Source organism: Rattus norvegicus, chromosome 19, assembly GCF_021556685.1.
Source record: "Rattus norvegicus strain SHRSP/BbbUtx chromosome 19, alternate assembly SHRSP_T2T, whole genome shotgun sequence".
Lineage (NCBI taxonomy): Eukaryota > Metazoa > Chordata > Mammalia > Rodentia > Muridae > Rattus > Rattus norvegicus.
Window position 1 is genome coordinate 66,768,715 of NC_141552.1, and position 23,847 is coordinate 66,792,561.

General features: G+C 64.9%; 14 non-coding genes across 14 annotated transcripts; all 14 read right to left on the reverse strand.

Annotated features, from left to right (window-relative positions):
* Positions 1-869: 869 nt before the first annotated feature.
* LOC147999537 (5S ribosomal RNA) lies at positions 870-988 on the reverse strand. Its single transcript, XR_015644365.1, has one exon. It is a non-coding gene; the product is annotated as a 5S ribosomal RNA (ribosomal RNA).
* Positions 989-2,592: 1,604 nt separating this feature from the next.
* Positions 2,593-2,711, reverse strand: LOC147999538 (5S ribosomal RNA). The gene has a single exon (XR_015644452.1). It is a non-coding gene; the product is annotated as a 5S ribosomal RNA (ribosomal RNA).
* Positions 2,712-4,315: 1,604 nt separating this feature from the next.
* On the reverse strand, positions 4,316-4,434 carry LOC147999539 (5S ribosomal RNA). Its single transcript, XR_015644366.1, has one exon. It is a non-coding gene; the product is annotated as a 5S ribosomal RNA (ribosomal RNA).
* Positions 4,435-6,036: 1,602 nt separating this feature from the next.
* Positions 6,037-6,155, reverse strand: LOC147999540 (5S ribosomal RNA). The gene has a single exon (XR_015644367.1). It is a non-coding gene; the product is annotated as a 5S ribosomal RNA (ribosomal RNA).
* A 1,606-nt stretch (positions 6,156-7,761) lies between these two features.
* Positions 7,762-7,880, reverse strand: LOC147999541 (5S ribosomal RNA). Its single transcript, XR_015644368.1, has one exon. It is a non-coding gene; the product is annotated as a 5S ribosomal RNA (ribosomal RNA).
* Positions 7,881-9,488: 1,608 nt separating this feature from the next.
* On the reverse strand, positions 9,489-9,607 carry LOC147999542 (5S ribosomal RNA). Its single transcript, XR_015644369.1, has one exon. It is a non-coding gene; the product is annotated as a 5S ribosomal RNA (ribosomal RNA).
* Positions 9,608-11,215: 1,608 nt separating this feature from the next.
* Positions 11,216-11,334, reverse strand: LOC147999543 (5S ribosomal RNA). The gene has a single exon (XR_015644370.1). It is a non-coding gene; the product is annotated as a 5S ribosomal RNA (ribosomal RNA).
* Positions 11,335-12,938: 1,604 nt separating this feature from the next.
* Positions 12,939-13,057, reverse strand: LOC147999544 (5S ribosomal RNA). The gene has a single exon (XR_015644371.1). It is a non-coding gene; the product is annotated as a 5S ribosomal RNA (ribosomal RNA).
* A 1,604-nt stretch (positions 13,058-14,661) lies between these two features.
* Positions 14,662-14,780, reverse strand: LOC147999545 (5S ribosomal RNA). The gene has a single exon (XR_015644373.1). It is a non-coding gene; the product is annotated as a 5S ribosomal RNA (ribosomal RNA).
* A 1,610-nt stretch (positions 14,781-16,390) lies between these two features.
* LOC147999546 (5S ribosomal RNA) lies at positions 16,391-16,509 on the reverse strand. Its single transcript, XR_015644374.1, has one exon. It is a non-coding gene; the product is annotated as a 5S ribosomal RNA (ribosomal RNA).
* A 1,606-nt stretch (positions 16,510-18,115) lies between these two features.
* Positions 18,116-18,234, reverse strand: LOC147999547 (5S ribosomal RNA). The gene has a single exon (XR_015644375.1). It is a non-coding gene; the product is annotated as a 5S ribosomal RNA (ribosomal RNA).
* A 1,604-nt stretch (positions 18,235-19,838) lies between these two features.
* On the reverse strand, positions 19,839-19,957 carry LOC147999548 (5S ribosomal RNA). Its single transcript, XR_015644376.1, has one exon. It is a non-coding gene; the product is annotated as a 5S ribosomal RNA (ribosomal RNA).
* Positions 19,958-21,571: 1,614 nt separating this feature from the next.
* Positions 21,572-21,690, reverse strand: LOC147999549 (5S ribosomal RNA). Its single transcript, XR_015644377.1, has one exon. It is a non-coding gene; the product is annotated as a 5S ribosomal RNA (ribosomal RNA).
* A 1,607-nt stretch (positions 21,691-23,297) lies between these two features.
* Positions 23,298-23,416, reverse strand: LOC147999550 (5S ribosomal RNA). The gene has a single exon (XR_015644378.1). It is a non-coding gene; the product is annotated as a 5S ribosomal RNA (ribosomal RNA).
* Between the last annotated feature and the right edge of the window lie 431 nt (positions 23,417-23,847).

Below are 23,847 nucleotides of genomic sequence, written 5' to 3' on the forward strand. Positions count from 1 at the left end.
CACCCAGCGGAGAGGCTGGCCCAAGAGCCAGGCCCCACTGCCCTTGCCCTCCCTCCCAAGTGCGGGCATTCACACAAGTATACACACACACAAACATACAAACACACACACACACACACGTGCGTGCCACCCCTTTATAGGGGCACACATACGCGGGCGCGCAGAGGCAAGACCCACGCAGGCAGACACGCGCGCCAGGCATGAACTCACCGGGGTAAGAAAGCCGGACCGAACAGGTAGACAGGCCCCCTAGGGCGCATAAGCAGGCACGGAACCTAAGGACAGCTCACAAACACACACACACACACACACACATACACTCAGTCACACACACACTCAATCACACACACACTCACTCACACACTCACACACTCACTCACACACAGACTCTCGCAGGAGTCACCTTAGCAGGAGGCAGGAGGGGGAGCGACACACACTCTCACACACCGGTGGTCACACAGACCTTTGCACGCTCTCACAGCCACACCCACCACCGCAGCAGTCACCCACGCGCCGTGGCCTCCTAAGAGGCACCCCCACAGGGGCACCCACCCACCCAGGCAATCCCACACACTACACGGGGAGAGAGACCAGTGCGGTGGTGGGCGAGGATGTGGTGTTCGAGGCCAGCCTGGGCTCGCTGCAAATGGAGAGAGGCTCTCTCACCTCCTGTCTTGCTGCCTCCAGGGTGGTGGGTGTCGGGGCGCCCACTCTGTCTGGAGCCACCGTGCATATGCCAGGCATCTGAGAGGGCGAGGGTGGGCTCTCCCCGGGGCCTGGGCTGTGGCCTGTGGGCTGTGGGATGCATGTGGGTGGGGATGGCCTGGCCTGAGACTGGTCCCCCGCCGCGGCCAAAAGGGAGTCCAAAAAGCCTACAGCACCCGGTATTCCCAGGCGGTCTCCCATCCAAGTACTAACCAGGCCCGACCCTGCTTAGCTTCCGAGATCAGACGAGATCGGGCGCGTTCAGGGTGGTATGGCCGTAGACGAGGGCGGCTCTCGCCAACAAGCCCCAAGAGCCTGCTGCGCCCGCTCAGCCGCCCGCCAGGCCCGCCCGGCCCACCCCCACCGGTGGCACGTCAGACAGCCAGCAAGCCCCAAGCCCCCGGGTCCCGAGTCCCGAGTCCCGAGTCCCGAGTCCCCAGCCCAGAGCCCAGAGCCCAGAGCCCAGAGCCCAGAGCCCAGACGACAGAGAGCCCACACCTAAGAAAGTCGTCGCGTCCTGCCTTCCGCGCGCCCCTCACCCCTGCCCGAGCCCCATCCGCACGCCCCAGCCCGGGGGCTGCCTGCCTGCCTGCCTGCCTCGCGTGGCCTACAGCCTCCCCAGCCCTCCTCAGCCCGCCCTGGATGGAACACGGGCCCAGCCTGTGAGTGCCAGCCTTTCCCCACGCAGGATGCGCAGAGGTCTCTCCTCCTCTCCTCCTCTCCTCCTCTCGTCCCCTCCCCGACAGAGAGACTCTTCCTTCCACAGGCTCAGTACAACAGCGCCCTGACCCACCCACCCGGGATTTCCTCTTGCCCTCGAGGGGGCCGAGGGCGGAGCTTCCAGCAGCTCCTGGAATCCCGACCCACCCGGGACCCACCGTCCTCCCTGTGCCCAGGACAGGGGCCCTCAGCCTGGGAGCGGGAAGTCAACTGAACATTTGGTGATGGCTGGCATCCAATCCCACCCGGGACACACACACACACACACACACACACACACACACACACACTAGCCACGCCCACCCAGCGGAGAGGCTGGCCCAAGAGCCAGGCCCCACTGCCCTTGCCCTCCCTCCCAAGTGCGGGCATTCACACAAGTATACACACACACAAACATACAAACACACACACACACACGTGCGTGCCACCCCTTTATAGGGGCACACATACGCGGGCGCGCAGAGGCAAGACCCACGCAGGCAGACACGCGCGCCAGGCATGAACTCACCGGGGTAAGAAAGCCGGACCGAACAGGTAGACAGGCCCCCTAGGGCGCATAAGCAGGCACGGAACCTAAGGACAGCTCACAAACACACACACACACACACACACATACACTCAGTCACACACACACTCAATCACACACACACTCACTCACACACTCACACACTCACTCACACACAGACTCTCGCAGGAGTCACCTTAGCAGGAGGCAGGAGGGGGAGCGACACACACTCTCACACACCGGTGGTCACACAGACCTTTGCACGCTCTCACAGCCACACCCACCACCGCAGCAGTCACCCACGCGCCGTGGCCTCCTAAGAGGCACCCCCACAGGGGCACCCACCCACCCAGGCAATCCCACACACTACACGGGGAGAGAGACCAGTGCGGTGGTGGGCGAGGATGTGGTGTTCGAGGCCAGCCTGGGCTCGAGGCAAATGGAGAGAGGCTCTCTCACCTCCTGTCTTGCTGCCTCCAGGGTGGTGGGTGTCGGGGCGCCCACTCTGTCTGGAGCCACCGTGCATATGCCAGGCATCTGAGAGGGCGAGGGTGGGCTCTCCCCGGGGCCTGGGCTGTGGCCTGTGGGGTGTGGGATGCATGTGGGTGGGGATGGCCTGGCCTGAGACTGGTCCCCCGCCGCGGCCAAAAGGGAGTCCAAAAAGCCTACAGCACCCGGTATTCCCAGGCGGTCTCCCATCCAAGTACTAACCAGGCCCGACCCTGCTTAGCTTCCGAGATCAGACGAGATCGGGCGCGTTCAGGGTGGTATGGCAGTAGACGAGGGCGGCTCTCGCCAACAAGCCCCAAGAGCCTGCTGCGCCCGCTCAGCCGCCCGCCAGGCCCGCCCGGCCCACCCCCACCGGTGGCACGTCAGACAGCCAGCAAGCCCCAAGCCCCCGGGTCCCGAGTCCCGAGTCCCGAGTCCCGAGTCCCCAGCCCAGAGCCCAGAGCCCAGAGCCCAGAGCCCAGAGCCCAGACGACAGAGAGCCCACACCTAAGAAAGTCGTCGCGTCCTGCCTTCCGCGCGCCCCTCACCCCTGCCCGAGCCCCATCCGCACGCCCCAGCCCGGGGGCTGCCTGCCTGCCTGCCTGCCTCGCGTGGCCTACAGCCTCCCCAGCCCTCCTCAGCCCGCCCTGGATGGAACACGGGCCCAGCCTGTGAGTGCCAGCCTTTCCCCACGCAGGATGCGCAGAGGTCTCTCCTCCTCTCCTCCTCTCCTCCTCTCGTCCCCTCCCCGACAGAGAGACTCTTCCTTCCACAGGCTCAGTACAACAGCGCCCTGACCCACCCACCCGGGATTTCCTCTTGCCCTCGAGGGGGCCGAGGGCGGAGCTTCCAGCAGCTCCTGGAATCCCGACCCACCCGGGACCCACCGTCCTCCCTGTGCCCAGGACAGGGGCCCTCAGCCTGGGAGCGGGAAGTCAACTGAACATTTGGTGATGGCTGGCATCCAATCCCACCCGGGACACACACACACACACACACACACACACACACACACACTAGCCACGCCCACCCAGCGGAGAGGCTGGCCCAAGAGCCAGGCCCCACTGCCCTTGCCCTCCCTCCCAAGTGCGGGCATTCACACAAGTATACACACACACAAACATACAAACACACACACACACACACGTGCGTGCCACCCCTTTATAGGGGCACACATACGCGGGCGCGCAGAGGCAAGACCCACGCAGGCAGACACGCGCGCCAGGCATGAACTCACCGGGGTAAGAAAGCCGGACCGAACAGGTAGACAGGCCCCCTAGGGCGCATAAGCAGGCACGGAACCTAAGGACAGCTCACAAACACACACACACACACACACACATACACTCAGTCACACACACACTCAATCACACACACACTCACTCACACACTCACACACTCACTCACACACAGACTCTCGCAGGAGTCACCTTAGCAGGAGGCAGGAGGGGGAGCGACACACACTCTCACACACCGGTGGTCACACAGACCTTTGCACGCTCTCACAGCCACACCCACCACCGCAGCAGTCACCCACGCGCCGTGGCCTCCTAAGAGGCACCCCCACAGGGGCACCCACCCACCCAGGCAATCCCACACACTACACGGGGAGAGAGACCAGTGCGGTGGTGGGCGAGGATGTGGTGTTCGAGGCCAGCCTGGGCTCGCTGCAAATGGAGAGAGGCTCTCTCACCTCCTGTCTTGCTGCCTCCAGGGTGGTGGGTGTCGGGGCGCCCACTCTGTCTGGAGCCACCGTGCATATGCCAGGCATCTGAGAGGGCGAGGGTGGGCTCTCCCCGGGGCCTGGGCTGTGGCCTGTGGGGTGTGGGATGCATGTGGGTGGGGATGGCCTGGCCTGAGACTGGTCCCCCGCCGCGGCCAAAAGGGAGTCCAAAAAGCCTACAGCACCCGGTATTCCCAGGCGGTCTCCCATCCAAGTACTAACCAGGCCCGACCCTGCTTAGCTTCCGAGATCAGACGAGATCGGGCGCGTTCAGGGTGGTATGGCCGTAGACGAGGGCGGCTCTCGCCAACAAGCCCCAAGAGCCTGCTGCGCTCGCTCAGCCGCCCGCCAGGCCCGCCCGGCCCACCCCCACCGGTGGCACGTCAGACAGCCAGCAAGCCCCAAGCCCCCGGGTCCCGAGTCCCGAGTCCCGAGTCCCGAGTCCCCAGCCCAGAGCCCAGAGCCCAGAGCCCAGAGCCCAGAGCCCAGACGACAGAGAGCCCACACCTAAGAAAGTCGTCGCGTCCTGCCTTCCGCGCGCCCCTCACCCCTGCCCGAGCCCCATCCGCACGCCCCAGCCCGGGGGCTGCCTGCCTGCCTGCCTGCCTCGCGTGGCCTACAGCCTCCCCAGCCCTCCTCAGCCCGCCCTGGATGGAACACGGGCCCAGCCTGTGAGTGCCAGCCTTTCCCCACGCAGGATGCGCAGAGGTCTCTCCTCCTCTCCTCCTCTCCTCCTCTCGTCCCCTCCCCGACAGAGAGACTCTTCCTTCCACAGGCTCAGTACAACAGCGCCCTGACCCACCCACCCGGGATTTCCTCTTGCCCTCGAGGGGGCCGAGGGCGGAGCTTCCAGCAGCTCCTGGAATCCCGACCCACCCGGGACCCACCGTCCTCCCTGTGCCCAGGACAGGGGCCCTCAGCCTGGGAGCGGGAAGTCAACTGAACATTTGGTGATGGCTGGCATCCAATCCCACCTGGGACACACACACACACACACACACACACACACACACACACTAGCCACGCCCACCCAGCGGAGAGGCTGGCCCAAGAGCCAGGCCCCACTGCCCTTGCCCTCCCTCCCAAGTGCGGGCATTCACACAAGTATACACACACACAAACATACAAACACACACACACACACGTGCGTGCCACCCCTTTATAGGGGCACACATACGCGGGCGCGCAGAGGCAAGACCCACGCAGGCAGACACGCGCGCCAGGCATGAACTCACCGGGGTAAGAAAGCCGGACCGAACAGGTAGACAGGCCCCCTAGGGCGCATAAGCAGGCACGGAACCTAAGGACAGCTCACAAACACACACACACACACACACACATACACTCAGTCACACACACACTCAATCACACACACACTCACTCACACACTCACACACTCACTCACACACAGACTCTCGCAGGAGTCACCTTAGCAGGAGGCAGGAGGGGGAGCGACACACACTCTCACACACCGGTGGTCACACAGACCTTTGCACGCTCTCACAGCCACACCCACCACCGCAGCAGTCACCCACGCGCCGTGGCCTCCTAAGAGGCACCCCCACAGGGGCACCCACCCACCCAGGCAATCCCACACACTACACGGGGAGAGAGACCAGTGCGGTGGTGGGCGAGGATGTGGTGTTCGAGGCCAGCCTGGGCTCGCTGCAAATGGAGAGAGGCTCTCTCACCTCCTGTCTTGCTGCCTCCAGGGTGGTGGGTGTCGGGGCGCCCACTCTGTCTGGAGCCACCGTGCATATGCCAGGCATCTGAGAGGGCGAGGGTGGGCTCTCCCCGGGGCCTGGGCTGTGGCCTGTGGGGTGTGGGATGCATGTGGGTGGGGATGGCCTGGCCTGAGACTGGTCCCCCGCCGCGGCCAAAAGGGAGTCCAAAAAGCCTACAGCACCCGGTATTCCCAGGCGGTCTCCCATCCAAGTACTAACCAGGCCCGACCCTGCTTAGCTTCCGAGATCAGACGAGATCGGGCGCGTTCAGGGTGGTATGGCCGTAGACGAGGGCGGCTCTCGCCAACAAGCCCCAAGAGCCTGCTGCGCTCGCTCAGCCGCCCGCCAGGCCCGCCCGGCCCACCCCCACCGGTGGCACGTCAGACAGCCAGCAAGCCCCAAGCCCCCGGGTCCCGAGTCCCGAGTCCCGAGTCCCGAGTCCCCAGCCCAGAGCCCAGAGCCCAGAGCCCAGAGCCCAGAGCCCAGACGACAGAGAGCCCACACCTAAGAAAGTCGTCGCGTCCTGCCTTCCGCGCGCCCCTCACCCCTGCCCGAGCCCCATCCGCACGCCCCAGCCCGGGGGCTGCCTGCCTGCCTGCCTGCCTCGCGTGGCCTACAGCCTCCCCAGCCCTCCTCAGCCCGCCCTGGATGGAACACGGGCCCAGCCTGTGAGTGCCAGCCTTTCCCCACGCAGGATGCGCAGAGGTCTCTCCTCCTCTCCTCCTCTCCTCCTCTCGTCCCCTCCCCGACAGAGAGACTCTTCCTTCCACAGGCTCAGTACAACAGCGCCCTGACCCACCCACCCGGGATTTCCTCTTGCCCTCGAGGGGGCCGAGGGCGGAGCTTCCAGCAGCTCCTGGAATCCCGACCCACCCGGGACCCACCGTCCTCCCTGTGCCCAGGACAGGGGCCCTCAGCCTGGGAGCGGGAAGTCAACTGAACATTTGGTGATGGCTGGCATCCAATCCCACCCGGGACACACACACACACACACACACACACACACACACACACACTAGCCACGCCCACCCAGCGGAGAGGCTGGCCCAAGAGCCAGGCCCCACTGCCCTTGCCCTCCCTCCCAAGTGCGGGCATTCACACAAGTATACACACACACAAACATACAAACACACACACACACACACGTGCGTGCCACCCCTTTATAGGGGCACACATACGCGGGCGCGCAGAGGCAAGACCCACGCAGGCAGACACGCGCGCCAGGCATGAACTCACCGGGGTAAGAAAGCCGGACCGAACAGGTAGACAGGCCCCCTAGGGCGCATAAGCAGGCACGGAACCTAAGGACAGCTCACAAACACACACACACACACACACACATACACTCAGTCACACACACACTCAATCACACACACACTCACTCACACACTCACACACTCACTCACACACAGACTCTCGCAGGAGTCACCTTAGCAGGAGGCAGGAGGGGGAGCGACACACACTCTCACACACCGGTGGTCACACAGACCTTTGCACGCTCTCACAGCCACACCCACCACCGCAGCAGTCACCCACGCGCCGTGGCCTCCTAAGAGGCACCCCCACAGGGGCACCCACCCACCCAGGCAATCCCACACACTACACGGGGAGAGAGACCAGTGCGGTGGTGGGCGAGGATGTGGTGTTCGAGGCCAGCCTGGGCTCGCTGCAAATGGAGAGAGGCTCTCTCACCTCCTGTCTTGCTGCCTCCAGGGTGGTGGGTGTCGGGGCGCCCACTCTGTCTGGAGCCACCGTGCATATGCCAGGCATCTGAGAGGGCGAGGGTGGGCTCTCCCCGGGGCCTGGGCTGTGGCCTGTGGGGTGTGGGATGCATGTGGGTGGGGATGGCCTGGCCTGAGACTGGTCCCCCGCCGCGGCCAAAAGGGAGTCCAAAAAGCCTACAGCACCCGGTATTCCCAGGCGGTCTCCCATCCAAGTACTAACCAGGCCCGACCCTGCTTAGCTTCCGAGATCAGACGAGATCGGGCGCGTTCAGGGTGGTATGGCCGTAGACGAGGGCGGCTCTCGCCAACAAGCCCCAAGAGCCTGCTGCGCTCGCTCAGCCGCCCGCCAGGCCCGCCCGGCCCACCCCCACCGGTGGCACGTCAGACAGCCAGCAAGCCCCAAGCCCCCGGGTCCCGAGTCCCGAGTCCCGAGTCCCGAGTCCCCAGCCCAGAGCCCAGAGCCCAGAGCCCAGAGCCCAGAGCCCAGACGACAGAGAGCCCACACCTAAGAAAGTCGTCGCGTCCTGCCTTCCGCGCGCCCCTCACCCCTGCCCGAGCCCCATCCGCACGCCCCAGCCCGGGGGCTGCCTGCCTGCCTGCCTGCCTCGCGTGGCCTACAGCCTCCCCAGCCCTCCTCAGCCCGCCCTGGATGGAACACGGGCCCAGCCTGTGAGTGCCAGCCTTTCCCCACGCAGGATGCGCAGAGGTCTCTCCTCCTCTCCTCCTCTCCTCCTCTCGTCCCCTCCCCGACAGAGAGACTCTTCCTTCCACAGGCTCAGTACAACAGCGCCCTGACCCACCCACCCGGGATTTCCTCTTGCCCTCGAGGGGGCCGAGGGCGGAGCTTCCAGCAGCTCCTGGAATCCCGACCCACCCGGGACCCACCGTCCTCCCTGTGCCCAGGACAGGGGCCCTCAGCCTGGGAGCGGGAAGTCAACTGAACATTTGGTGATGGCTGGCATCCAATCCCACCCGGGACACACACACACACACACACACACACACACACACACACACACTAGCCACGCCCACCCAGCGGAGAGGCTGGCCCAAGAGCCAGGCCCCACTGCCCTTGCCCTCCCTCCCAAGTGCGGGCATTCACACAAGTATACACACACACAAACATACAAACACACACACACACACACGTGCGTGCCACCCCTTTATAGGGGCACACATACGCGGGCGCGCAGAGGCAAGACCCACGCAGGCAGACACGCGCGCCAGGCATGAACTCACCGGGGTAAGAAAGCCGGACCGAACAGGTAGACAGGCCCCCTAGGGCGCATAAGCAGGCACGGAACCTAAGGACAGCTCACAAACACACACACACACACACACACATACACTCAGTCACACACACACTCAATCACACACACACTCACTCACACACTCACACACTCACTCACACACAGACTCTCGCAGGAGTCACCTTAGCAGGAGGCAGGAGGGGGAGCGACACACACTCTCACACACCGGTGGTCACACAGACCTTTGCACGCTCTCACAGCCACACCCACCACCGCAGCAGTCACCCACGCGCCGTGGCCTCCTAAGAGGCACCCCCACAGGGGCACCCACCCACCCAGGCAATCCCACACACTACACGGGGAGAGAGACCAGTGCGGTGGTGGGCGAGGATGTGGTGTTCGAGGCCAGCCTGGGCTCGCTGCAAATGGAGAGAGGCTCTCTCACCTCCTGTCTTGCTGCCTCCAGGGTGGTGGGTGTCGGGGCGCCCACTCTGTCTGGAGCCACCGTGCATATGCCAGGCATCTGAGAGGGCGAGGGTGGGCTCTCCCCGGGGCCTGGGCTGTGGCCTGTGGGGTGTGGGATGCATGTGGGTGGGGATGGCCTGGCCTGAGACTGGTCCCCCGCCGCGGCCAAAAGGGAGTCCAAAAAGCCTACAGCACCCGGTATTCCCAGGCGGTCTCCCATCCAAGTACTAACCAGGCCCGACCCTGCTTAGCTTCCGAGATCAGACGAGATCGGGCGCGTTCAGGGTGGTATGGCCGTAGACGAGGGCAGCTCTCGCCAACAAGCCCCAAGAGCCTGCTGCGCTCGCTCAGCCGCCCGCCAGGCCCGCCCGGCCCACCCCCACCGGTGGCACGTCAGACAGCCAGCAAGCCCCAAGCCCCCGGGTCCCGAGTCCCGAGTCCCGAGTCCCGAGTCCCCAGCCCAGAGCCCAGAGCCCAGAGCCCAGAGCCCAGAGCCCAGACGACAGAGAGCCCACACCTAAGAAAGTCGTCGCGTCCTGCCTTCCGCGCGCCCCTCACCCCTGCCCGAGCCCCATCCGCACGCCCCAGCCCGGGGGCTGCCTGCCTGCCTGCCTGCCTCGCGTGGCCTACAGCCTCCCCAGCCCTCCTCAGCCCGCCCTGGATGGAACACGGGCCCAGCCTGTGAGTGCCAGCCTTTCCCCACGCAGGATGCGCAGAGGTCTCTCCTCCTCTCCTCCTCTCCTCCTCTCGTCCCCTCCCCGACAGAGAGACTCTTCCTTCCACAGGCTCAGTACAACAGCGCCCTGACCCACCCACCCGGGATTTCCTCTTGCCCTCGAGGGGGCCGAGGGCGGAGCTTCCAGCAGCTCCTGGAATCCCGACCCACCCGGGACCCACCGTCCTCCCTGTGCCCAGGACAGGGGCCCTCAGCCTGGGAGCGGGAAGTCAACTGAACATTTGGTGATGGCTGGCATCCAATCCCACCCGGGACACACACACACACACACACACACACACACACACACACACACTAGCCACGCCCACCCAGCGGAGAGGCTGGCCCAAGAGCCAGGCCCCACTGCCCTTGCCCTCCCTCCCAAGTGCGGGCATTCACACAAGTATACACACACACAAACATACAAACACACACACACACACACGTGCGTGCCACCCCTTTATAGGGGCACACATACGCGGGCGCGCAGAGGCAAGACCCACGCAGGCAGACACGCGCGCCAGGCATGAACTCACCGGGGTAAGAAAGCCGGACCGAACAGGTAGACAGGCCCCCTAGGGCGCATAAGCAGGCACGGAACCTAAGGACAGCTCACAAACACACACACACACACACACACATACACTCAGTCACACACACACTCAATCACACACACACTCACTCACACACTCACACACTCACTCACACACAGACTCTCGCAGGAGTCACCTTAGCAGGAGGCAGGAGGGGGAGCGACACACACTCTCACACACCGGTGGTCACACAGACCTTTGCACGCTCTCACAGCCACACCCACCACCGCAGCAGTCACCCACGCGCCGTGGCCTCCTAAGAGGCACCCCCACAGGGGCACCCACCCACCCAGGCAATCCCACACACTACACGGGGAGAGAGACCAGTGCGGTGGTGGGCGAGGATGTGGTGTTCGAGGCCAGCCTGGGCTCGCTGCAAATGGAGAGAGGCTCTCTCACCTCCTGTCTTGCTGCCTCCAGGGTGGTGGGTGTCGGGGCGCCCACTCTGTCTGGAGCCACCGTGCATATGCCAGGCATCTGAGAGGGCGAGGGTGGGCTCTCCCCGGGGCCTGGGCTGTGGCCTGTGGGGTGTGGGATGCATGTGGGTGGGGATGGCCTGGCCTGAGACTGGTCCCCCGCCGCGGCCAAAAGGGAGTCCAAAAAGCCTACAGCACCCGGTATTCCCAGGCGGTCTCCCATCCAAGTACTAACCAGGCCCGACCCTGCTTAGCTTCCGAGATCAGACGAGATCGGGCGCGTTCAGGGTGGTATGGCCGTAGACGAGGGCGGCTCTCGCCAACAAGCCCCAAGAGCCTGCTGCGCCCGCTCAGCCGCCCGCCAGGCCCGCCCGGCCCACCCCCACCGGTGGCACGTCAGACAGCCAGCAAGCCCCAAGCCCCCGGGTCCCGAGTCCCGAGTCCCGAGTCCCGAGTCCCCAGCCCAGAGCCCAGAGCCCAGAGCCCAGAGCCCAGAGCCCAGACGACAGAGAGCCCACACCTAAGAAAGTCGTCGCGTCCTGCCTTCCGCGCGCCCCTCACCCCTGCCCGAGCCCCATCCGCACGCCCCAGCCCGGGGGCTGCCTGCCTGCCTGCCTGCCTCGCGTGGCCTACAGCCTCCCCAGCCCTCCTCAGCCCGCCCTGGATGGAACACGGGCCCAGCCTGTGAGTGCCAGCCTTTCCCCACGCAGGATGCGCAGAGGTCTCTCCTCCTCTCCTCCTCTCCTCCTCTCGTCCCCTCCCCGACAGAGAGACTCTTCCTTCCACAGGCTCAGTACAACAGCGCCCTGACCCACCCACCCGGGATTTCCTCTTGCCCTCGAGGGGGCCGAGGGCGGAGCTTCCAGCAGCTCCTGGAATCCCGACCCACCCGGGACCCACCGTCCTCCCTGTGCCCAGGACAGGGGCCCTCAGCCTGGGAGCGGGAAGTCAACTGAACATTTGGTGATGGCTGGCATCCAATCCCACCCGGGACACACACACACACACACACACACACACACACACACACTAGCCACGCCCACCCAGCGGAGAGGCTGGCCCAAGAGCCAGGCCCCACTGCCCTTGCCCTCCCTCCCAAGTGCGGGCATTCACACAAGTATACACACACACAAACATACAAACACACACACACACACACGTGCGTGCCACCCCTTTATAGGGGCACACATACGCGGGCGCGCGGAGGCAAGACCCACGCAGGCAGACACGCGCGCCAGGCATGAACTCACCGGGGTAAGAAAGCCGGACCGAACAGGTAGACAGGCCCCCTAGGGCGCATAAGCAGGCACGGAACCTAAGGACAGCTCACAAACACACACACACACACACACACATACACTCAGTCACACACACACTCAATCACACACACACTCACTCACACACTCACACACTCACTCACACACAGACTCTCGCAGGAGTCACCTTAGCAGGAGGCAGGAGGGGGAGCGACACACACTCTCACACACCGGTGGTCACACAGACCTTTGCACGCTCTCACAGCCACACCCACCACCGCAGCAGTCACCCACGCGCCGTGGCCTCCTAAGAGGCACCCCCACAGGGGCACCCACCCACCCAGGCAATCCCACACACTACACGGGGAGAGAGACCAGTGCGGTGGTGGGCGAGGATGTGGTGTTCGAGGCCAGCCTGGGCTCGCTGCAAATGGAGAGAGGCTCTCTCACCTCCTGTCTTGCTGCCTCCAGGGTGGTGGGTGTCGGGGCGCCCACTCTGTCTGGAGCCACCGTGCATATGCCAGGCATCTGAGAGGGCGAGGGTGGGCTCTCCCCGGGGCCTGGGCTGTGGCCTGTGGGGTGTGGGATGCATGTGGGTGGGGATGGCCTGGCCTGAGACTGGTCCCCCGCCGCGGCCAAAAGGGAGTCCAAAAAGCCTACAGCACCCGGTATTCCCAGGCGGTCTCCCATCCAAGTACTAACCAGGCCCGACCCTGCTTAGCTTCCGAGATCAGACGAGATCGGGCGCGTTCAGGGTGGTATGGCCGTAGACGAGGGCGGCTCTCGCCAACAAGCCCCAAGAGCCTGCTGCGCTCGCTCAGCCGCCCGCCAGGCCCGCCCGGCCCACCCCCACCGGTGGCACGTCAGACAGCCAGCAAGCCCCAAGCCCCCGGGTCCCGAGTCCCGAGTCCCGAGTCCCGAGTCCCCAGCCCAGAGCCCAGAGCCCAGAGCCCAGAGCCCAGAGCCCAGACGACAGAGAGCCCACACCTAAGAAAGTCGTCGCGTCCTGCCTTCCGCGCGCCCCTCACCCCTGCCCGAGCCCCATCCGCACGCCCCAGCCCGGGGGCTGCCTGCCTGCCTGCCTGCCTCGCGTGGCCTACAGCCTCCCCAGCCCTCCTCAGCCCGCCCTGGATGGAACACGGGCCCAGCCTGTGAGTGCCAGCCTTTCCCCACGCAGGATGCGCAGAGGTCTCTCCTCCTCTCCTCCTCTCCTCCTCTCGTCCCCTCCCCGACAGAGAGACTCTTCCTTCCACAGGCTCAGTACAACAGCGCCCTGACCCACCCACCCGGGATTTCCTCTTGCCCTCGAGGGGGCCGAGGGCGGAGCTTCCAGCAGCTCCTGGAATCCCGACCCACCCGGGACCCACCGTCCTCCCTGTGCCCAGGACAGGGGCCCTCAGCCTGGGAGCGGGAAGTCAACTGAACATTTGGTGATGGCTGGCATCCAATCCCACCCGGGACACACACACACACACACACACACACACACACACACACTAGCCACGCCCACCCAGCGGAGAGGCTGGCCCAAGAGCCAGGCCCCACTGCCCTTGCCCTCCCTCCCAAGTGCGGGCATTCACACAAGTATACACACACACAAACATACAAACACACACACACACACACGTGCGTGCCACCCCTTTATAGGGGCACACATACGCGGGCGCGCAGAGGCAAGACCCACGCAGGCAGACACGCGCGCCAGGCATGAACTCACCGGGGTAAGAAAGCCGGACCGAACAGGTAGACAGGCCCCCTAGGGCGCATAAGCAGGCACGGAACCTAAGGACAGCTCACAAACACACACACACACACACACACATACACTCAGTCACACACACACTCAATCACACACACACTCACTCACACACTCACACACTCACTCACACACAGACTCTCGCAGGAGTCACCTTAGCAGGAGGCAGGAGGGGGAGCGACACACACTCTCACACACCGGTGGTCACACAGACCTTTGCACGCTCTCACAGCCACACCCACCACCGCAGCAGTCACCCACGCGCCGTGGCCTCCTAAGAGGCACCCCCACAGGGGCACCCACCCACCCAGGCAATCCCACACACTACACGGGGAGAGAGACCAGTGCGGTGGTGGGCGAGGATGTGGTGTTCGAGGCCAGCCTGGGCTCGCTGCAAATGGAGAGAGGCTCTCTCACCTCCTGTCTTGCTGCCTCCAGGGTGGTGGGTGTCGGGGCGCCCACTCTGTCTGGAGCCACCGTGCATATGCCAGGCATCTGAGAGGGCGAGGGTGGGCTCTCCCCGGGGCCTGGGCTGTGGCCTGTGGGCTGTGGGATGCATGTGGGTGGGGATGGCCTGGCCTGAGACTGGTCCCCCGCCGCGGCCAAAAGGGAGTCCAAAAAGCCTACAGCACCCGGTATTCCCAGGCGGTCTCCCATCCAAGTACTAACCAGGCCCGACCCTGCTTAGCTTCCGAGATCAGACGAGATCGGGCGCGTTCAGGGTGGTATGGCCGTAGACGAGGGCGGCTCTCGCCAACAAGCCCCAAGAGCCTGCTGCGCCCGCTCAGCCGCCCGCCAGGCCCGCCCGGCCCACCCCCACCGGTGGCACGTCAGACAGCCAGCAAGCCCCAAGCCCCCGGGTCCCGAGTCCCGAGTCCCGAGTCCCGAGTCCCCAGCCCAGAGCCCAGAGCCCAGAGCCCAGAGCCCAGAGCCCAGACGACAGAGAGCCCACACCTAAGAAAGTCGTCGCGTCCTGCCTTCCGCGCGCCCCTCACCCCTGCCCGAGCCCCATCCGCACGCCCCAGCCCGGGGGCTGCCTGCCTGCCTGCCTGCCTCGCGTGGCCTACAGCCTCCCCAGCCCTCCTCAGCCCGCCCTGGATGGAACACGGGCCCAGCCTGTGAGTGCCAGCCTTTCCCCACGCAGGATGCGCAGAGGTCTCTCCTCCTCTCCTCCTCTCCTCCTCTCGTCCCCTCCCCGACAGAGAGACTCTTCCTTCCACAGGCTCAGTACAACAGCGCCCTGACCCACCCACCCGGGATTTCCTCTTGCCCTCGAGGGGGCCGAGGGCGGAGCTTCCAGCAGCTCCTGGAATCCCGACCCACCCGGGACCCACCGTCCTCCCTGTGCCCAGGACAGGGGCCCTCAGCCTGGGAGCGGGAAGTCAACTGAACATTTGGTGATGGCTGGCATCCAATCCCACCCGGGACACACACACACACACACACACACACACACACACACACTAGCCACGCCCACCCAGCGGAGAGGCTGGCCCAAGAGCCAGGCCCCACTGCCCTTGCCCTCCCTCCCAAGTGCGGGCATTCACACAAGTATACACACACACAAACATACAAACACACACACACACACACGTGCGTGCCACCCCTTTATAGGGGCACACATACGCGGGCGCGCAGAGGCAAGACCCACGCAGGCAGACACGCGCGCCAGGCATGAACTCACCGGGGTAAGAAAGCCGGACCGAACAGGTAGACAGGCCCCCTAGGGCGCATAAGCAGGCACGGAACCTAAGGACAGCTCACAAACACACACACACACACACACACACACACATACACTCAGTCACACACACACTCAATCACACACACACTCACTCACACACTCACACACTCACTCACACACAGACTCTCGCAGGAGTCACCTTAGCAGGAGGCAGGAGGGGGAGCGACACACACTCTCACACACCGGTGGTCACACAGACCTTTGCACGCTCTCACAGCCACACCCACCACCGCAGCAGTCACCCACGCGCCGTGGCCTCCTAAGAGGCACCCCCACAGGGGCACCCACCCACCCAGGCAATCCCACACACTACACGGGGAGAGAGACCAGTGCGGTGGTGGGCGAGGATGTGGTGTTCGAGGCCAGCCTGGGCTCGCTGCAAATGGAGAGAGGCTCTCTCACCTCCTGTCTTGCTGCCTCCAGGGTGGTGGGTGTCGGGGCGCCCACTCTGTCTGGAGCCACCGTGCATATGCCAGGCATCTGAGAGGGCGAGGGTGGGCTCTCCCCGGGGCCTGGGCTGTGGCCTGTGGGCTGTGGGATGCATGTGGGTGGGGATGGCCTGGCCTGAGACTGGTCCCCCGCCGCGGCCAAAAGGGAGTCCAAAAAGCCTACAGCACCCGGTATTCCCAGGCGGTCTCCCATCCAAGTACTAACCAGGCCCGACCCTGCTTAGCTTCCGAGATCAGACGAGATCGGGCGCGTTCAGGGTGGTATGGCCGTAGACGAGGGAACCCTCGCCGACAAGCCCCAAGAGCCTGCTGCGCTCGCTCAGCCGCCCGCCAGGCCCGCCCGGCCCACCCCCACCGGTGGCACGTCAGACAGCCAGCAAGCCCCAAGCTCCCGAGTCCCGAGTCCCCAGCCCAGAGCCCAGAGCCCAGAGCCCAGAGCCCAGACGACAGAGAGCCCACACCTAAGAAAGTCGTCGCGTCCTGCCTTCCGCGCGCCCCTCACCCCTGCCCGAGCCCCATCCGCACGCCCCAGCCCGGGGGCTGCCAGCCTGCCTGCCTGCCTCGCGTGGCCTACAGCCTCCCCAGCCCTCCTCAGCCCGCCCTGGATGGAACACGGGCCCAGCCTGTGAGTGCCAGCCTTTCCCCACGCAGGATGCGCAGAGGTCTCTCCTCCTCTCCTCCTCTCCTCCTCTCGTCCCCTCCCCGACAGAGAGACTCTTCCTTCCACAGGCTCAGTACAACAGCGCCCTGACCCACCCACCCGGGATTTCCTCTTGCCCTCGAGGGGGCCGAGGGCGGAGCTTCCAGCAGCTCCTGGAATCCCGACCCACCCGGGACCCACCGTCCTCCCTGTGCCCAGGACAGGGGCCCTCAGCCTGGGAGCGGGAAGTCAACTGAACATTTGGTGATGGCTGGCATCCAATCCCACCCGGGACACACACACACACACACACACACACACACACACTAGCCACGCCCACCCAGCGGAGAGGCTGGCCCAAGAGCCAGGCCCCACTGCCCTTGCCCTCCCTCCCAAGTGCGGGCATTCACACAAGTATACAAACACACAAACATACAAACACACACACACACACACGTGCGTGCCACCCCTTTATAGGGGCACACATACGCGGGCGCGCAGAGGCAAGACCCACGCAGGCAGACACGCGCGCCAGGCATGAACTCACCGGGGTAAGAAAGCCGGACCGAACAGGTAGACAGGCCCTCTAGGGCGCATAAGCAGGCACGGAACCTAAGGACAGCTCACAAACACACACACACACACACACACACACACACACATACACTCAGTCACACACACACTCAATCACACACACACTCACTCACACACTCACACACTCACTCACACACAGACTCTCGCAGGAGTCACCTTAGCAGGAGGCAGGAGGGGGAGCGACACACACTCTCACACACCGGTGGTCACACAGACCTTTGCACGCTCTCACAGCCACACCCACCACCGCAGCAGTCACCCACGCGCCGTGGCCTCCTAAGAGGCACCCCCACAGGGGCACCCACCCACCCAGGCAATCCCACACACTACACGGGGAGAGAGACCAGTGCGGTGGTGGGCGAGGATGTGGTGTTCGAGGCCAGCCTGGGCTCGCTGCAAATAGAGAGAGGCTCTCTCACCTCCTGTCTTGCTGCCTCCAGGGTGGTGGGTGTCGGGGCGCCCACTCTGTCTGGAGCCACCGTGCATATGCCAGGCATCTGAGAGGGCGAGGGTGGGCTCTCCCCGGGGCCTGGGCTGTGGCCTGTGGGGTGTGGGATGCATGTGGGTGGGTGGGCTGTGGGATGCATGTGGGTGGGGATGGCCTGGCCTGAGACTGGTCCACGGCGCGGCCAAAAGGGAGTCCAAAAAGCCTACAGCACCCGGTATTCCCAGGCGGTCTCCCATCCAAGTACTAACCAGGCCCGACCCTGCTTAGCTTCCGAGATCAGACGAGATCGGGCGCGTTCAGGGTGGTATGGCCGTAGACGAGGGCGGCTCTCGCCAACAAGCCCCAAGAGCCTGCTGCGCCCGCTCAGCCGCCCGCCAGGCCCGCCCGGCCCACCCCCACCGGTGGCACGTCAGACAGCCAGCAAGCCCCAAGCCCCCGGGTCCCGAGTCCCGAGTCCCGAGTCCCGAGTCCCCAGCCCAGAGCCCAGAGCCCAGAGCCCAGAGCCCAGAGCCCAGACGACAGAGAGCCCACACCTAAGAAAGTCGTCGCGTCCTGCCTTCCGCGCGCCCCTCACCCCTGCCCGAGCCCCATCCGCACGCCCCAGCCCGGGGGCTGCCTGCCTGCCTGCCTGCCTCGCGTGGCCTACAGCCTCCCCAGCCCTCCTCAGCCCGCCCTGGATGGAACACGGGCCCAGCCTGTGAGTGCCAGCCTTTCCCCACGCAGGATGCGCAGAGGTCTCTCCTCCTCTCCTCCTCTCCTCCTCTCGTCCCCTCCCCGACAGAGAGACTCTTCCTTCCACAGGCTCAGTACAACAGCGCCCTGACCCACCCACCCGGGATTTCCTCTTGCCCTCGAGGGGGCCGAGGGCGGAGCTTCCAGCAGCTCCTGGAATCCCGACCCACCCGGGACCCACCGTCCTCCCTGTGCCCAGGACAGGGGCCCTCAGCCTGGGAGCGGGAAGTCAACTGAACATTTGGTGATGGCTGGCATCCAATCCCACCCGGGACACACACACACACACACACACACACACACACACACACTAGCCACGCCCACCCAGCGGAGAGGCTGGCCCAAGAGCCAGGCCCCACTGCCCTTGCCCTCCCTCCCAAGTGCGGGCATTCACACAAGTATACACACACACAAACATACAAACACACACACACACACACGTGCGTGCCACCCCTTTATAGGGGCACACATACGCGGGCGCGCAGAGGCAAGACCCACGCAGGCAGACACGCGCGCCAGGCATGAACTCACCGGGGTAAGAAAGCCGGACCGAACAGGTAGACAGGCCCCCTAGGGCGCATAAGCAGGCACGGAACCTAAGGACAGCTCACAAACACACACACACACACACACACATACACTCAGTCACACACACACTCAATCACACACACACTCACTCACACACTCACACACTCACTCACACACAGACTCTCGCAGGAGTCACCTTAGCAGGAGGCAGGAGGGGGAGCGACACACACTCTCACACACCGGTGGTCACACAGACCTTTGCACGCTCTCACAGCCACACCCACCACCGCAGCAGTCACCCACGCGCCGTGGCCTCCTAAGAGGCACCCCCACAGGGGCACCCACCCACCCAGGCAATCCCACACACTACACGGGGAGAGAGACCAGTGCGGTGGTGGGCGAGGATGTGGTGTTCGAGGCCAGCCTGGGCTCGCTGCAAATGGAGAGAGGCTCTCTCACCTCCTGTCTTGCTGCCTCCAGGGTGGTGGGTGTCGGGGCGCCCACTCTGTCTGGAGCCACCGTGCATATGCCAGGCATCTGAGAGGGCGAGGGTGGGCTCTCCCCGGGGCCTGGGCTGTGGCCTGTGGGCTGTGGGATGCATGTGGGTGGGGATGGCCTGGCCTGAGACTGGTCCCCCGCCGCGGCCAAAAGGGAGTCCAAAAAGCCTACAGCACCCGGTATTCCCAGGCGGTCTCCCATCCAAGTACTAACCAGGCCCGACCCTGCTTAGCTTCCGAGATCAGACGAGATCGGGCGCGTTCAGGGTGGTATGGCCGTAGACGAGGGCGGCTCTCGCCAACAAGCCCCAAGAGCCTGCTGCGCCCGCTCAGCCGCCCGCCAGGCCCGCCCGGCCCACCCCCACCGGTGGCACGTCAGACAGCCAGCAAGCCCCAAGCCCCCGGGTCCCGAGTCCCGAGTCCCGAGTCCCGAGTCCCCAGCCCAGAGCCCAGAGCCCAGAGCCCAGAGCCCAGAGCCCAGACGACAGAGAGCCCACACCTAAGAAAGTCGTCGCGTCCTGCCTTCCGCGCGCCCCTCACCCCTGCCCGAGCCCCATCCGCACGCCCCAGCCCGGGGGCTGCCTGCCTGCCTGCCTGCCTCGCGTGGCCTACAGCCTCCCCAGCCCTCCTCAGCCCGCCCTGGATGGAACACGGGCCCAGCCTGTGAGTGCCAGCCTTTCCCCACGCAGGATGCGCAGAGGTCTCTCCTCCTCTCCTCCTCTCCTCCTCTCGTCCCCTCCCCGACAGAGAGACTCTTCCTTCCACAGGCTCAGTACAACAGCGCCCTGACCCACCCACCCGGGATTTCCTCTTGCCCTCGAGGGGGCCGAGGGCGGAGCTTCCAGCAGCTCCTGGAATCCCGACCCACCCGGGACCCACCGTCCTCCCTGTGCCCAGGACAGGGGCCCTCAGCCTGGGAGCGGGAAGTCAACTGAACATTTGGTGATGGCTGGCATCCAATCCCACCCGGGACACACACACACACACACACACACACACACACACACACACACTAGCCACGCCCACCCAGCGGAGAGGCTGGCCCAAGAGCCAGGCCCCACTGCCCTTGCCCTCCCTCCCAAGTGCGGGCATTCACACAAGTATACACACACACAAACATACAAACACACACACACACACACGTGCGTGCCACCCCTTTATAGGGGCACACATACGCGGGCGCGCAGAGGCAAGACCCACGCAGGCAGACACGCGCGCCAGGCATGAACTCACCGGGGTAAGAAAGCCGGACCGAACAGGTAGACAGGCCCCCTAGGGCGCATAAGCAGGCACGGAACCTAAGGACAGCTCACAAACACACACACACACACACACACACACACATACACTCAGTCACACACACACTCAATCACACACACACTCACTCACACACTCACACACTCACTCACACACAGACTCTCGCAGGAGTCACCTTAGCAGGAGGCAGGAGGGGGAGCGACACACACTCTCACACACCGGTGGTCACACAGACCTTTGCACGCTCTCACAGCCACACCCACCACCGCAGCAGTCACCCACGCGCCGTGGCCTCCTAAGAGGCACCCCCACAGGGGCACCCACCCACCCAGGCAATCCCACACACTACACGGGGAGAGAGACCAGTGCGGTGGTGGGCGAGGATGTGGTGTTCGAGGCCAGCCTGGGCTCGCTGCAAATGGAGAGAGGCTCTCTCACCTCCTGTCTTGCTGCCTCCAGGGTGGTGGGTGTCGGGGCGCCCACTCTGTCTGGAGCCACCGTGCATATGCCAGGCATCTGAGAGGGCGAGGGTGGGCTCTCCCCGGGGCCTGGGCTGTGGCCTGTGGGCTGTGGGATGCATGTGGGTGGGGATGGCCTGGCCTGAGACTGGTCCCCCGCCGCGGCCAAAAGGGAGTCCAAAAAGCCTACAGCACCCGGTATTCCCAGGCGGTCTCCCATCCAAGTACTAACCAGGCCCGACCCTGCTTAGCTTCCGAGATCAGACGAGATCGGGCGCGTTCAGGGTGGTATGGCCGTAGACGAGGGCGGCCCTCGCCGACAAGCCCCAAGAGCCTGCTGCGCTCGCTCAGCCGCCCGCCAGGCCCGCCCGGCCCACCCCCACCGGTGGCACGTCAGACAGCCAGCAAGCCCCAAGCTCCCGAGTCCCGAGTCCCCAGCCCAGAGCCCAGAGCCCAGAGCCCAGAGCCCAGACGACAGAGAGCCCACACCTAAGAAAGTCGTCGCGTCCTGCCTTCCGCGCGCCCCTCACCCCTGCCCGAGCCCCATCCGCACGCCCCAGCCCGGGGGCTGCCAGCCTGCCTGCCTGCCTCGCGTGGCCTACAGCCTCCCCAGCCCTCCTCAGCCCGCCCTGGATGGAACACGGGCCCAGCCTGTGAGTGCCAGCCTTTCCCCACGCAGGATGCGCAGAGGTCTCTCCTCCTCTCCTCCTCTCCTCCTCTCGTCCCCTCCCCGACAGAGAGACTCTTCCTTCCACAGGCTCAGTACAACAGCGCCCTGACCCACCCACCCGGGATTTCCTCTTGCCCTCGAGGGGGCCGAGGGCGGAGCTTCCAGCAGCTCCTGGAATCCCGACCCACCCGGGACCCACCGTCCTCCCTGTGCCCAGGACAGGGGCCCTCAGCCTGGGAGCGGGAAGTCAACTGAACATTTGGTGATGGCTGGCATCCAATCCCACCCGGGACACACACACACACACACACACACACACACACACTAGCCACGCCCACCCAGCGGAGAGGCTGGCCCAAGAGCCAGGCCCCACTGCCCTTGCCCTCCCTCCCAAGTGCGGGCATTCACACAAGTATACAAACACACAAACATACAAACACACACACACACACACGTGCGTGCCACCCCTTTATAGGGGCACACATACGCGGGCGCGCAGAGGCAAGACCCACGCAGGCAGACACGCGCGCCAGGCATGAACTCACCGGGGTAAGAAAGCCGGACCGAACAGGTAGACAGGCCCTCTAGGGCGCATAAGCAGGCACGGAACCTAAGGACAGCTCACAAACACACACACACACACACACACACACACACACATACACTCAGTCACACACACACTCAATCACACACACACTCACTCACACACTCACACACTCACTCACACACAGACTCTCGCAGGAGTCACCTTAGCAGGAGGCAGGAGGGGGAGCGACACACACTCTCACACACCGGTGGTCACACAGACCTTTGCACGCTCTCACAGCCACACCCACCACCGCAGCAGTCACCCACGCGCCGTGGCCTCCTAAGAGGCACCCCCACAGGGGCACCCACCCACCCAGGCAATCCCACACACTACACGGGGAGAGAGACCAGTGCGGTGGTGGGCGAGGATGTGGTGTTCGAGGCCAGCCTGGGCTCGCTGCAAATAGAGAGAGGCTCTCTCACCTCCTGTCTTGCTGCCTCCAGGGTGGTGGGTGTCGGGGCGCCCACTCTGTCTGGAGCCACCGTGCATATGCCAGGCATCTGAGAGGGCGAGGGTGGGCTCTCCCCGGGGCCTGGGCTGTGGCCTGTGGGGTGTGGGATGCATGTGGGTGGGTGGGCTGTGGGATGCATGTGGGTGGGGATGGCCTGGCCTGAGACTGGTCCACGGCGCGGCCAAAAGGGAGTCCAAAAAGCCTACAGCACCCGGTATTCCCAGGCGGTCTCCCATCCAAGTACTAACCAGGCCCGACCCTGCTTAGCTTCCGAGATCAGACGAGATCGGGCGCGTTCAGGGTGGTATGGCCGTAGACGAGGGCGGCTCTCGCCAACAAGCCCCAAGAGCCTGCTGCGCCCGCTCAGCCGCCCGCCAGGCCCGCCCGGCCCACCCCCACCGGTGGCACGTCAGACAGCCAGCAAGCCCCAAGCCCCCGGGTCCCGAGTCCCGAGTCCCGAGTCCCGAGTCCCCAGCCCAGAGCCCAGAGCCCAGAGCCCAGAGCCCAGAGCCCAGACGACAGAGAGCCCACACCTAAGAAAGTCGTCGCGTCCTGCCTTCCGCGCGCCCCTCACCCCTGCCCGAGCCCCATCCGCACGCCCCAGCCCGGGGGCTGCCTGCCTGCCTGCCTGCCTCGCGTGGCCTACAGCCTCCCCAGCCCTCCTCAGCCCGCCCTGGATGGAACACGGGCCCAGCCTGTGAGTGCCAGCCTTTCCCCACGCAGGATGCGCAGAGGTCTCTCCTCCTCTC